General features: G+C 51.3%; 1 long non-coding RNA gene across 1 annotated transcript; it reads right to left on the bottom strand.

Annotated features, from left to right (window-relative positions):
* Window positions 1–1,330: 1,330 nt before the first annotated feature.
* Window positions 1,331–8,392, bottom strand: LOC125152199 (uncharacterized). The gene is made up of 3 exons (XR_007147080.1): window positions 8,307–8,392; window positions 3,336–3,425; window positions 1,331–1,630 (listed from the first exon to the last, which is right to left on the bottom strand). It is a non-coding gene; the product is annotated as an uncharacterized LOC125152199 (long non-coding RNA).
* Between the last annotated feature and the right edge of the window lie 3,775 nt (window positions 8,393–12,167).

The raw sequence follows: 12,167 nt of genomic DNA, 5'->3' as shown, positions 1-12,167 counted from the left end.
ACCAGTGTTGCCATGTTGGAGACGAAATCCATCTGGGCTGGTGGAGGGAGAGGTTTACAGAAGAGTGGACCAACGCACGGGTGGGTGTGAGACTTAATAAGGTAGCATAGACGTGGGACTGGGACTCAGGGCTCCCGAAAGTGCCCCACTCCACTCACCGCCTCCATGACCTCACCACCTCCTATGACCGTTTAGCAGTCTGGCCCGGCGGAAGGACGCCGGACGTGACAGGTCGGGAGTCCTGAAGTGAATCCTAGTTCTGCCCATGCTTGGCTGTGTGCCCTTGGCCAGGTAGCTGAACCTCTCTGGGGGCCTCCAACCACACGGTCTCAAAGAACACTTTCTGCTCTGAAATGGGGGTACCTCTTCCCTCCCCAGGATTCACCAGAGAACATTCTCTTCATATATTTGAAAAGGCGATGGGCCTTTTCAGCTGTTGCTGACATCCATCCATTACATAAAACAGGGAATTATCTGATGAGGAATGGGGGCCTGACTCAGGTCTGCGTGTCACTGACAGGGAGGTAACCTGCACTAAATGCTCAGAGCGAGGTCAGGAGGAGGCCGGTCGTGGAAAGAGAGGAAGTTTCTCCGGTAACCATGGTTTCAGCGGATGCCCTCTGGCAGCTCATTACAAAATAAACATCACAGGTGCCCAGGGAAGCCTCCCCTAGCTCACCTCTCCCTTCTTCCTATTTCTGTGGCTTCTGCCTCCGTGACCCTTTTTTAAATTTAAATTGATGGACTTTCCTCTTTAGAGCAGTTTTAGTTAGGTTTAAGACAAAATTCAGTGGAAACTACAAATTCTCACCGTACCCCACCCCTGCCCTGGAAATTTCCCCTGTTATTAACCTCTTTTTTTTTTTTTTTTAAGTTTATTTATTTATTTTAAGAGAGAGAGAGAGCACACAGGAGGGAGAGGGGGAGGGAGAGGGAGAGAGAGAATCCCAAACAGGCTCCGTGCTGACAGTGCAGGGGCACGATCTCACAAACCTCACGCTCATGACCTGAGCTGAAGTCAAAGAGTCAGAAGCTTAACTGGACTGAGCCACCCAGGCGCCCCTCGCCTGTTATTAAGCTGTAATTAACCTCTCGCCTGAGTGGCACATTTGTTGCAACTGACGAGCCAGTATGGATACACCACTATTAACTAAAGTCCATCGGAATTCACTCTCGGTGTTGTATTCTACGCGTTTGGACAAACGTCGAATGACATGTATCCATCGTTAACACCACCACACATCGTTACAGCAGTGTCACTGCCCTAAAAGCCCTCTGTGTACCACCTACCCATCCGTCCCTCCCGCCCAAGCCCTGGCAACCCCCGATCTTTTTATTTCCTCTGTAGTTTTGCCTTTTCCAGAAAGGTCCTCTAGTGGGAATCATCCAGTATGCAGGCTTTTCAGACTGTCACTCAGCAATGTGCAGTTCAGTTTCCTCCATATCTTTTCAGAGTTTGCTGAGTTCCTTTCCTTGCAGCGCTGACCTGGCGGGCTTCTGGTGGGGCGCAGAAGATCCTGACGGCTGCACCAGGACCTTCGCAGGAGCCCCACACCCCCAGAGCCCGGCAGCACCGTCTCGGAAGGGCTGTGCAGTCAGAGCCTGTCCATTCACTCAGCGTGCCCAGGAGCTAGGGACAGAGATGTAAGAAACAGGGGCCGGGTTCTTACGAAATCCCACCCAAAATGGGTATGAAGGAGCCACCGGAGAGCTGGGCTCCGGCCTCCTGGGATATGTGGCTTCCCTCCCTGCAGGAAACGCGAGCCATCACCTGAAAAGGAGATACCGCGTGGTGACACGGTGACCCGTCTGCACCTGACTCCTCGCCCTGCCCAATTCCCCCCAACCAGGCAAGGAAGGAGAATCTGGGAGGACAATGTCCAACCCCCAGCCCATTTTAAGCCCGGCCAGGAAAGCCCGAAAGCCGCCTGGCTGTCTCCCACCCCCATCCCTGGCAGAAGGTTTTCCAGAGGAACCAGACAGCCTCCTGAGCACCCCCAATATGCGCGGAGTCGCTGGATCTCATCTGTCTGCCTCCCTCCTGGGCCAAGACAAAAGCGTCACTCTGTGTCTGACACCACGGCCTGAATCGCTCTCACCCCTGCTGTCAGCCTCCTCCCTGGCTTTCTTCTTTGCTCGGTGTTATTTACCACTGCAAAATGAACAGAGTAACAAGCTTCTCACTCAGGGACGCCACCCCACCTGAAGAATTTGAGCAAACTTTTGCAAAACTTGGCTGCAATCGAGGTCTTGCCTTCTGGATCTTGGTCAGCTCAGGGAAGGCTGGGGTTCCAAGATTTTCTGCATGACCAACCGGTGGCGGCGGGTGGGAGGGGCGGGGAGGGGCTGGAGAAGAAACACGGGACACGGACCATCCCCAAAGAATTAGAAGCCCTATAAACACCATCAGATATGCCTTCCGTAAAGGGTTTCATGGAGCTGTTTTTAACGTCTACATTTAACAATTCGAAGTACCCCGGGCCTGTGTATTTCAGGTATAATGTCTCAGAAGCAAAAACTTACAAAGGTCTCTGATGTTTCTCTTTCAGACTTTTTTTTTTTTTTTCCCATGATACGAACTTTTTTTTTTTTTAAGGCCTGTGCTTTCCAGTGAGCTCTCCTCCGTCTCTTTTTCTTGCTGAAACTGCAGATGTACATTATGGTAGTGTGAAAAAAGCTAATTACACTGCAGAGGCTTGGCGGGAGGCAGGGAAGGCCCCGCCGAGAGCACAGGATGATTGATTTGCACTGTCACACAGCTCTGCTGGGTGTCATAACTTAGTGACAAATCAAGGATTACAGTGACCCAGAGTAACTCTCTCCCTTTGTTGTTGGGCAGACATCAAAGCCGCCAAGCATATTAGTGTTTTTAATAAGCAGTTAAGTCAGGAGTAGCTTACAGTTTAGAATTACTTTGTGTACAACCGGAGGTGTTGGGGCGGGGGAGAGCGTAGGAGCAAAAACAACCAAAAATCATTAGTCGGATAAAAAACCCCGAATGAAATAAAACAAAAGAAAAGAAAATGAAATGGAACGGAGCCCATGCGGCAGGAGCGGGTTCTTTGTAGGGGCGGTTGGAGGTTTTGCATTATTTGTTCAAGCCACACAGAGGCCTGCTGGGGCAAGGCACGCCGTCTGGAAATTCGGTTTTCTGGGGGGGGGAAAGGGACTATACACGCTACAGTTCTGGGAGGGAGGGGTGGCGCGCTTCTTATAAGCAAATGGCTTTGTTTTAATCCGCGCAGAGGGAGGCTGGGAGGGTCACGTTGATGTGTTTGAGGACAAATATCCTGTTCCCCAACAATTAGTATCATAAAATGGTTGGGGCAACTCACCTTATCTCGAGTGTACACGTATCCCTGAGGACAGCTGCGGTCGATGCTGGTTTTTCTCAGGACCTTTACCTTCAGCAACGGAGCAGAGACCTGAAAATCAGAGCAAGGTGGGAAGCTACTATTCGTTCCTGCTATACGGTCATTATCACCCTGGTGATGCGAATGGTTTCCGAGGACGAGGACTGGCTCCTTGGAGGACACAGCTGGGGCCAGGGCCCCGATGACATAGGTTGGCTGTCACGCTCTGCGGGGTGACTTGAACTCCTGAGAAGCATGTATCGGCATCAGAGATGGGGTGACCCAGCTCATGTGGTATGGGAGAAGAGCAAAGGCAGGTCTTGGCTGTGTGACCCTGGGCAAATCCATCAACCTCTCTGGGCCTCAGTTTCTTCATCCGGCATACCTGGAAATAATCCTTTCTTGCTTGCTCAGTGGGTTGTACAAATCTAATAAAACGAGGCTGATGAAAATATTTCACAGATTCCCAAGCACTATGCGACTCGCTCAGAAAATGGAAGCACGGAAAGAAGCCATCTTGTCACATGTACGCTGGGTTGACACGGGTGAAGGAAAGCTATGGCATCACCCACGTGGGCAACCCATGACAGATCTGCATCTTGAGAAGCTCATCCACGGGGATGCACTTTGGCCTATGTTGTGTATAAAATCCACTGGGGTAAACAATGGCCTTGATTTTCACTTGTGTGTATGTATGAGTCTACGTATTCCCATTTGCATCCCAATGAACAGAAACAAGGAAAATCAAAACCATGGGAGTAGCTTTAATTCCTATTATTATGAATAAAATGATGGAATAGGCAGGCTGCAGGGAGGCCCCAGCAGGTGGCTGACGGAGCAATCCCCCTCAATATAGTCCCTATGGCTACGTATTAGCCAGGTGGGTTCCAAAGGGAGATTTTTGTCAGTTTGCTCAGGAGGCGAGATAAAGCCTTGAGAGACTGATGGTCCCTCAAGCAAGTTCATGCTGACGGAGCAGCGAGAGTGTCTCATCCCCCACTCAGAGACTGTTCCATTGGATAACTGGGCCCTCGCCCCTGGCTTTCACTCAGCACTTTGAAAAGTCCCATTGACAGGCTAGGATTCCCTGACTCTGTTTTTACATGTGTCTTTTATTTTTTAATATCTTTTAAAATTTACATCCAACTTAGCATATAGTGCAATAATGATCTCAGGAGTAGAATTCAGTGATTCATCCCCTGCATATAACACCCAGTGCTCAAGCCGGTCCTCTTTAGATTGCAGACCACCTCCCTCTCTTTTTTTGCAATTAAGTGGGTCACGGTTTCCTCTACTTAGGGCGTTCTATTCCATGGCAGCAGAAACGCTGTGTATTAACAAATGCATCCTGCAGGGTAAGTTCCTTCTGTAGTTGCCCAAGTGCATCACGTTATGTTGCTTCTTACTTATCAGAATTGCAGAATTACTCTTCAAAATCTCACAGCTGCCTTCATAATGACTACAGAAGATACTTCTGAGCCCACCCAGCCCTGTGTTCCCTTTCTCCAACCTTACAGAGAACTTTCTTCAAATGAAACCTCCCATGGGAAAGAATTCTGTCTTGTCTAACAGGTCAGATCTGCTCATAGCACTCCGAGCCAGCAATTCCGCTCCTTGGTTATCTCCCACACGTGCACCAGGAGACAGGGAGAGGAATGTTCCGTACAGCGCTGTTCCCAATAGTAAGAAATGGAAAACCGCCTCAAAGTCCGGCAGCAGCGGAAGAGACAAACTGTGGTCATTTAATGTAAATAAACGCTATTGATTGGCAAACACGAACTATGGCTGTGAGCGTGAACTTGAAAAGAAATCTCAAAACCAAAATGTGATGAAGAAAGGCAAATTCTACGGGGCGCAGCCAGGTAAGCATCCGACTCAATTTTGGCCCAGGTCATGATCTCGCGGTTTGTGAGTTCAAGACCCACTGATGGTGCAAAGCCTGCTTGTGATTCTCTCTCCCTCTCTCTCTGCCCCTTCAGTGCACGGACGCTCTCTCTCTCAAAATAAATCAGTAAAATTAAAAAAAGAAAAGAAATGCAAATTCTAGAAGACAACATGCATGTGACTTTGTTAATATAAAGTACAAAAAACAGGCGACAGTAAACAGTACGTTGACTGAGCACACATACGTGAGTATTGAAACTGTGAAGGGGAGGAAGGAGACAAGGGAGAAGGAAGGAGAGAGGGCAGGGAAGAAATGGGAATGCTCTCGTTCCTGGAGAGGTGGTTTCCCCCCAGCTCAACGGGGCTCAGGCTTGGTGTGTTGGGTGCGGGGGTAAAAGGCTGTGAGGGTGATCTAGGATCTTACGAGCTCCTTTATTGTTCAGATATGCGGTTAGTAGGTGCCAAGAGTTTGCTAACCACAGTGTTCCCTGAACTGGCATATTTTCTTCTATGGTCCTCTGGAGAAACCAAGGAAGACGAAGGTGGTTCACGCCAGGGATCTGTTAAAACAAAACAGCATCTAGAAGATGGTCTAGGGCTGGCAGAAGTTAGGGTGGCCTCCTCCACCTTCCAGATGGCCCACACGCTATTCACAGATACCTCGAGTGGGATGAGGGACTCGGGGCGAGGTGGGAGCCGGAGGTGAGGGGTCTCAGTTCTGGTATAAGGAAGCAGGTGGGTGGGAATAACAGGCAACCGACGGTGGGCAGTCCAACCCGGACGGTGGACACTTGAACACTCGAACATCAGTGTGTGAGCGTCCAGTGAGAGGAGAACACGCCAGGCGGCAGGGCGGCCCTCAGCACTGAATACTGTAGATGCCACAAAGTGGACCAAGAGAGAGGAGATGTATTCATTCCTATTATTCACCTTGAAAGTGACCTCCTCAGAGGGAGATAGGGAGTGACCACTCAGTCACTGCCTAGTGCGTCCCTCTATTTTAATTCTCTGCACAGCACCTCTAGGATCTCATGTTTTCCAGTTCTGTTTGCGCATCTTTGACCGCTGGTCTCCCCCAGCCTGGTGCCTCATCGCCGTCCCTGCCGCCGGGACATAAATTTAGCTCCCTTCGCGTTGGAGGTAATCAGAGAAGCATCTTTCCCTCCATTGAGATAACGTTCACATAGATATCAAACACTATAGCCTCATATGGATCTGTAAGAAATAACTTCTAGAAATCATCCAGTAAGGAACCCTAGGATGTCAGTAAGAGTAGTTGCCTCTTGGAAGGAGAGCTAAGAAACTGAGGGATAGGAAGAAAAAGGTAAACGTCTCACTGCGTATTTTTTGTCCTATTGGACCATTTAATCAAGCACATGTACGTCTTGTATTAAAAGTTTGCTTTAGGGGCGCCTGGGTGGCTCAGTCAGTTAAGCGTCCAACTCTTGGTTTCGGCTCAGGTCGTGATCTCATGGGCTGTGAGTTTGAGCCCTGAGTCAGGCTCTGCACTGGCAGCCTGGAGCCTCCTTGGGATTCCTTCTCTCTCTCCCTCTCCTGCCCTTCCCCTGCTTGTGCACTGTCCCCCCCAACCCAAATAAATAAATAAACTTAAAAAAATTAAATTTTTTTTCTCTCCCTGCACCTCCCTCTAAAATAACTAACTAACTAAATAAACAAATGAATAAATTTTTATTTTAATTAAAATCTCAACACCTCTCCCTCTGGCTCTCCCCATCTTAATTTCCCAGACTAGGTATTTCCGACTGCCTCATTTAAAACCCCTTGAGCCTGACTAATGACGTTTCAGGGTTCACCTTCAAATCTCTCCTGTACATTTGGAATTTAGACCCATTATGTGGCTGTTTTCTTGGTTTTCCTTTAAGCTTCCTTCACCTTCCTTTTCCCTGGGGGAGTCAGGAGACATTTCCAGAAGAACTTTGAGAAATGATCTGCTAGTCCACACAGCACCAAAAGTGATGGCCAGATTTCTTTTTCTGAGCACGTGTTTGCTGGAATGTGGGGCTGGGCACAGAAGGGCGAGCAAAGCTTTCTTCTCTTACCTGCTACTGTCCTCCTGGGTTGGACCTCTGTCCCCAGGCAACCCAGCACAAGCCTCCCCTGAGGGTGCCAGCACCCTCCCATCTGAACCGGCAAGAGTGTCCCTCTCACAGAAGGCACCAGGTAGAGGGGATTGTCCATCGACCGTGCCAGTTGGCCAAGTTCCTCTCTCAGCTAAATCAGGAAGCTCATAAAAAGACTTTATCTCTGGGTCGCCCGTGCCTCCCCAGTTTCCACCCGCCTGGCGCCTGGGAAAGGACAACAAAGGGGTGTGGAGAACAATGACCTTCTGTGAGGCCGAGCCTGCACCAACAGAGTCATGGGAACCCCGGAGTCTCGGTCCCTCTCCTCCCTTGGCCTGGAGCCCAGGTAGCCAGGTGTCCTTCCTGGTAGACCAGGAGGCCATGGTGGCCACGTGTGCTCCCCGGCTGGTGGCCTTGCCCATGTCCCTTCTTGAGTGTTACAGCTCTTCCAAAAGAGCCTGACAGGTGGCCTAGTTTTCTCCTTTGATTTCTTAGAATACTCGTGGTGTCACCAACTCTAGAATACGCCATTTTGTTTCTTACCACTCCTCTCTGGACTGGGCCGAAGACCAATGTCACATCCTGCCCCTCACGTTTGCCATTCTTCCCAGAGCCCCCCACCGGGGTTGCACACCGACCGCAGAGGCCGCTCCCCTATGGTTAGGAGGTGGCTCCGTCCCCCCACGCCCTGCCTGGGCCTCACAGCTGCCTGTAAAACACCAGGACATCCGGGCATCTGGTTCATAACAGACTGTGCTCCCGGACCCTTGGTTCAGGTACAGTGACCTGAAGGCACTCCTTGCCCCCACCCCCAACCTGCAGACTCAGCGCCGCTGAATACCTTCACATTCTTTGCTTTCAAATTTTACATTTTCCCATCTGCCGTCTCACGACTTTTGCCACTAACCCGAGAAGAACGTAGATGCGTATTTTTATTTCTCCTTTAGGGACAAATGAAGTGAGGTGCAGGCTTGCCCAAGGTCATTACCAGTCGCTGGCTGACAGAGCAGGTGGAACTCCTGACTCCTCTCTCCAGGGTTTCTCCATCCTGTTGCTTGTTCAGAAACACTTCCGGTGCTTGGGCCTATTGTACTTCCCACTTCCGGTCACGGACCGTGAGAGCCGAAAGGGGCTTCCGGTGTGGGGTGTGGTCGTGTCCCATCCCCCCACAAGGAAACTAAGACCCGCGGTGGGGGGGGGGGGGGGGGGGGGAGGAACTTCTCAAGGTCATACGGGGAGGGAGCAGCAAAGCTGTCTGGTCCCAGGCCCGCTGGTGCTGGGGATCCAAAACCCTTTCTCCCCATTTCTCTCCTTCCCTCCGCCCTGCCAGGGTGACCAGGCGATCCCTGGTGTCTGTGTGGCCTTTGCAGCGGCAGCCGTGCTCTGAGGAGGGACAGGGGGGTCCTCGTGGACCGGAGGGGCGGGTCTGGGAAAGAGGGTGAGCTGGAACAGGAGGTAAAGGAGAAGGGCGAACATACCAGGCTCCGATGACTGACGCGGGACCTCGGGAACACCCCTGGTCATTTGTGCGGGTTGTGGGGCCGGCTCGGGAGACCTAATCCAATGAGGGAAGTCAAAAGGTGCTGGTGCTGCAGCACCACCACGATTAAGAGAAGCAGAACGCTGTCACCTGGGCCTGATGGCCACAAGGTTCCGCGACAGCTCCTCCCGTCATCAGGAGTGACTGGTGGACCTTGTGGTACATTGTGCTTGATCTGTGTCCTCTCTGCTCAGTCTAGGCAGAGTGGCCAGAGCTTCGGGGTTAGAAGGGGCTTGAAAAAAACCCCTATTCAGAAAGAAACCAGTGTGTTGTGTCCTGGAGCTCTACCTGTGGCTCCTTCCTTTTCCGGCTTCTGATGTTAGGTCACACCAAGTAGCCACGAGGGCGGTGTGCTCATCGGCCCTGGCGCAGGTGAGCTCTGCAGAGGCTGCAGCGAAGAATGAACCGCTCACTGATCTTCTCTGGCTCTAGAGCAAGATCTGGGAGGCCCCCCACACCGGGGGCAGCGAGCCAGGAGCACCGCTCGGCTGGGACGGCCGGGCTGCGGGGCTGAGAGTACCCGGGGCAGAGCGAGCTGCCAGCCGCCGGTCGGCAGATTGTGGCAGTGTGCGCCTGGCATTTCCGGAGCCCTTTTGATGGGGAGTGTGAAGTTGACATCCCCCCAATTTCCAGTGGCTGTTCCCCAAAGCCACCCCAGTTAGCACAGTGCTGAGTTGACACAAATATTGTTTTGCCAGGAGGCTTCTTTCCTACCCTGCAGCCTTTCCTTCCACCAGAGTGATGCCCTCAAGTTCCTTCCATATGGACAATTGGGAAGGGGATGATAAGCAGTGAAGTCTTTTTCCCTGCAGAGGGGGGAAAGCCAACAACTGATGCGTTAAGCAGACAAACAAAAAAAAAACCCCGAAGAATGGAATGGAATGTCTATCTACTAACAATGCCCATCTTTGGTCGGTGGGACCAAGTCTGACTTTTTTCTCATCTGGTCTTCATTTCCAAATGTACTATAATATATATATATATATATATATATATATAGTCACTTTATGCTAAAAATAAATACGTACTAAAAATTTTAGAGCCACTACGGCTCTCAGAAGCAGCGGGCTTCGTGCAGGGAGTCCCTGGAGGGGATCCTTCCCCGACAGAGGGCGGGTTCCTACATTGTCCCCAGGGCAGGCCACCCCCGCTCTGGGGCTCCTCCATGGCTTCCTTAAAGAGCTTCCCATTCTCTCCCGTCCCTGTAGAGCCAGGCTCTTATGGGAAAAGCCAAATCCCATTATCTCCCAACTCAGCTAAATGGTGAGAAAACAGACTGGTCCAGGCACCCTGCTCTCGTTTGAAGCCTGAGCAAGCGCGTCAGCATGTCTCTGGCTCCCGGTCTCCCCCTCCCCTTGCTGCTCGCCGGGTATAAAATACCCACAGCCTAAAAATAAATCTCTCTTGAGACAGCTCAGGTGCAGCTCGGGGCTTTCACCTCCAGTGCCTTGCTCCAGCTCTGATCTGGGTGTCTTTAACACATTAAAAAGCTTCAGCCACTTTAAACACAGGGCCACCATACGACCCAGCAATTCCACTCCTAGGGATAGACCCAAGAGAATTGAAAACATACGGTCGCATAAAACCTCGTACATAAATGTTTACAGCATCTTTATTCATAAGAGCCAAAAGGTGGAAACAACCTCAACATCCACCGACTGGTGAGTGGATGGGCAAAGCCTGACTCATCGACCACGGTGGAATATTATTCGGCAATAAAAAGGAGCAGAGGGCTAGCAGGAGCCACGGCCTGCGTGAACTTTGAAACCGTGATGCTAAGTGAAAAGACCGTATCCTATGCGAGTCCATTCACATGAAATGTTGAGAACAGGGAAATCTGTGGAGACGGAAAATAGGTTCGTGGTTGCCAGGGGCTGAGCGCCGGAGCGGGGCTCAGGGGGACGATAGCTCAAGGGCACGAGGTTGCTTTTGGGGGGTGATGAAAATGCTCTCAGGTTGTGGTGACGGTCATGCAACTCGGTGGGGCACACAGAAAATACTGAATCGCACACTTCACACGAGCGCATTGTACGGGGTGTGAACTTTGTCTCAGTAGAGCCGCTCTTGAAAGGCTTTGGCTGGGGTATCATCCGTCAGTCACACACACTCACGCACCCGCTCATGTTCACACTCACGTGCAGATCGTGTAGCAGCTCCGAGCTGGGGGCAAGGCAGGAATTTCAAGGGTGAACAAGGCGCGAGGCAGCCAGGCCCGCAGCCCACACGGAGGGCAAACATCCGGCTCGGGAGGCCAGGAGGCCAGAGAGGTGTGCCAAGAAGGGGGGAGTGGCCTCCAGCGCTCCGTCCACCTCTAGTAATGACCTCTAAGTCAGGTGCAGGGCGAATGGGGTGGGGGAGGAGTGCACACTCAAAGGAAACCAGACGTTGCCATACGGAGCTGGATTCTCTCTTCTTTTAAGAAAACCACTGTTCCCTCAAGCTGGCTGGCCCTGCTCTTGCCCACCGTCCCTCGACTGGCTCTACCCCTTGGAGGCCTGCTCTGAGGGCACGCGCCATGCCCTAGTTCTCTTGGGTGCCCTTCTGCCCGGATTGCTGACCACAGAAAGGGGGTGAAACCCTCTGACCACCTGAAGAGAGTTCTGTCAGCGAGGGTTTGCTTCATGGATTTTGAGCCCCGTGCTTTGAGACACTTGAATCTTTGAACGAACCTGTAAACCAGGGACGGGAAGTCCTTAGCATCAGCCAGAGGCTGGTCTTGAGACTCCCTATTTTCCATCAGAGAAAAGACAGGGCAAGGAGGGCTGAATGTGTCACTCCGGCCCACGAAGCCACCTTTGCACGAAGGTAGCTGCAACAGGGCAGAAAAGGCCAAGGGTTAGAATGAAGGCAAAACCGCTCACCATGTTCTTCTTCTTCTTCTTTTTTTTTTATTTGTTGAATGTTTATTTAAATTTGAGGAGAGAGACAGAGCAGGGGTCAGGGAGGGGCAGAGAAAGAGAGGGAGACACAGAATCCGAAGCAGGCTCCAGGCTCCGAGCTGTCAGCACAGAGCCTGATGCAGGGCTGGAACTCACGAGCCGTGAGATCATGACCTGCGCTGAAGTCGGATGCTTAACCGACTGAGCCACCCAGGCGCCCTTGCTTACCATATTCTTTATTGATATTAACTCATTTGAGCCTCCTGATATCCCACGAGCCTCAGTTTGTTCATCGGTATAATGGAAGCTGGACCCCAACTTAAAAGCTCTCTGAACAAGTGTAAGTGTCCAGAAACTTACTACATCATAAATATCGGTTCCTATCATCCCTCCATTCTTTCGTATGATATTTTAGATACCGTGAGCACCC

This window comes from Prionailurus viverrinus, chromosome E1 (assembly GCF_022837055.1).
Source record: "Prionailurus viverrinus isolate Anna chromosome E1, UM_Priviv_1.0, whole genome shotgun sequence".
Lineage (NCBI taxonomy): Eukaryota > Metazoa > Chordata > Mammalia > Carnivora > Felidae > Prionailurus > Prionailurus viverrinus.
The sequence above is the reverse complement of the archived record's forward strand: the minus strand, read 5'-3'. Positions and strand labels throughout refer to the sequence as shown.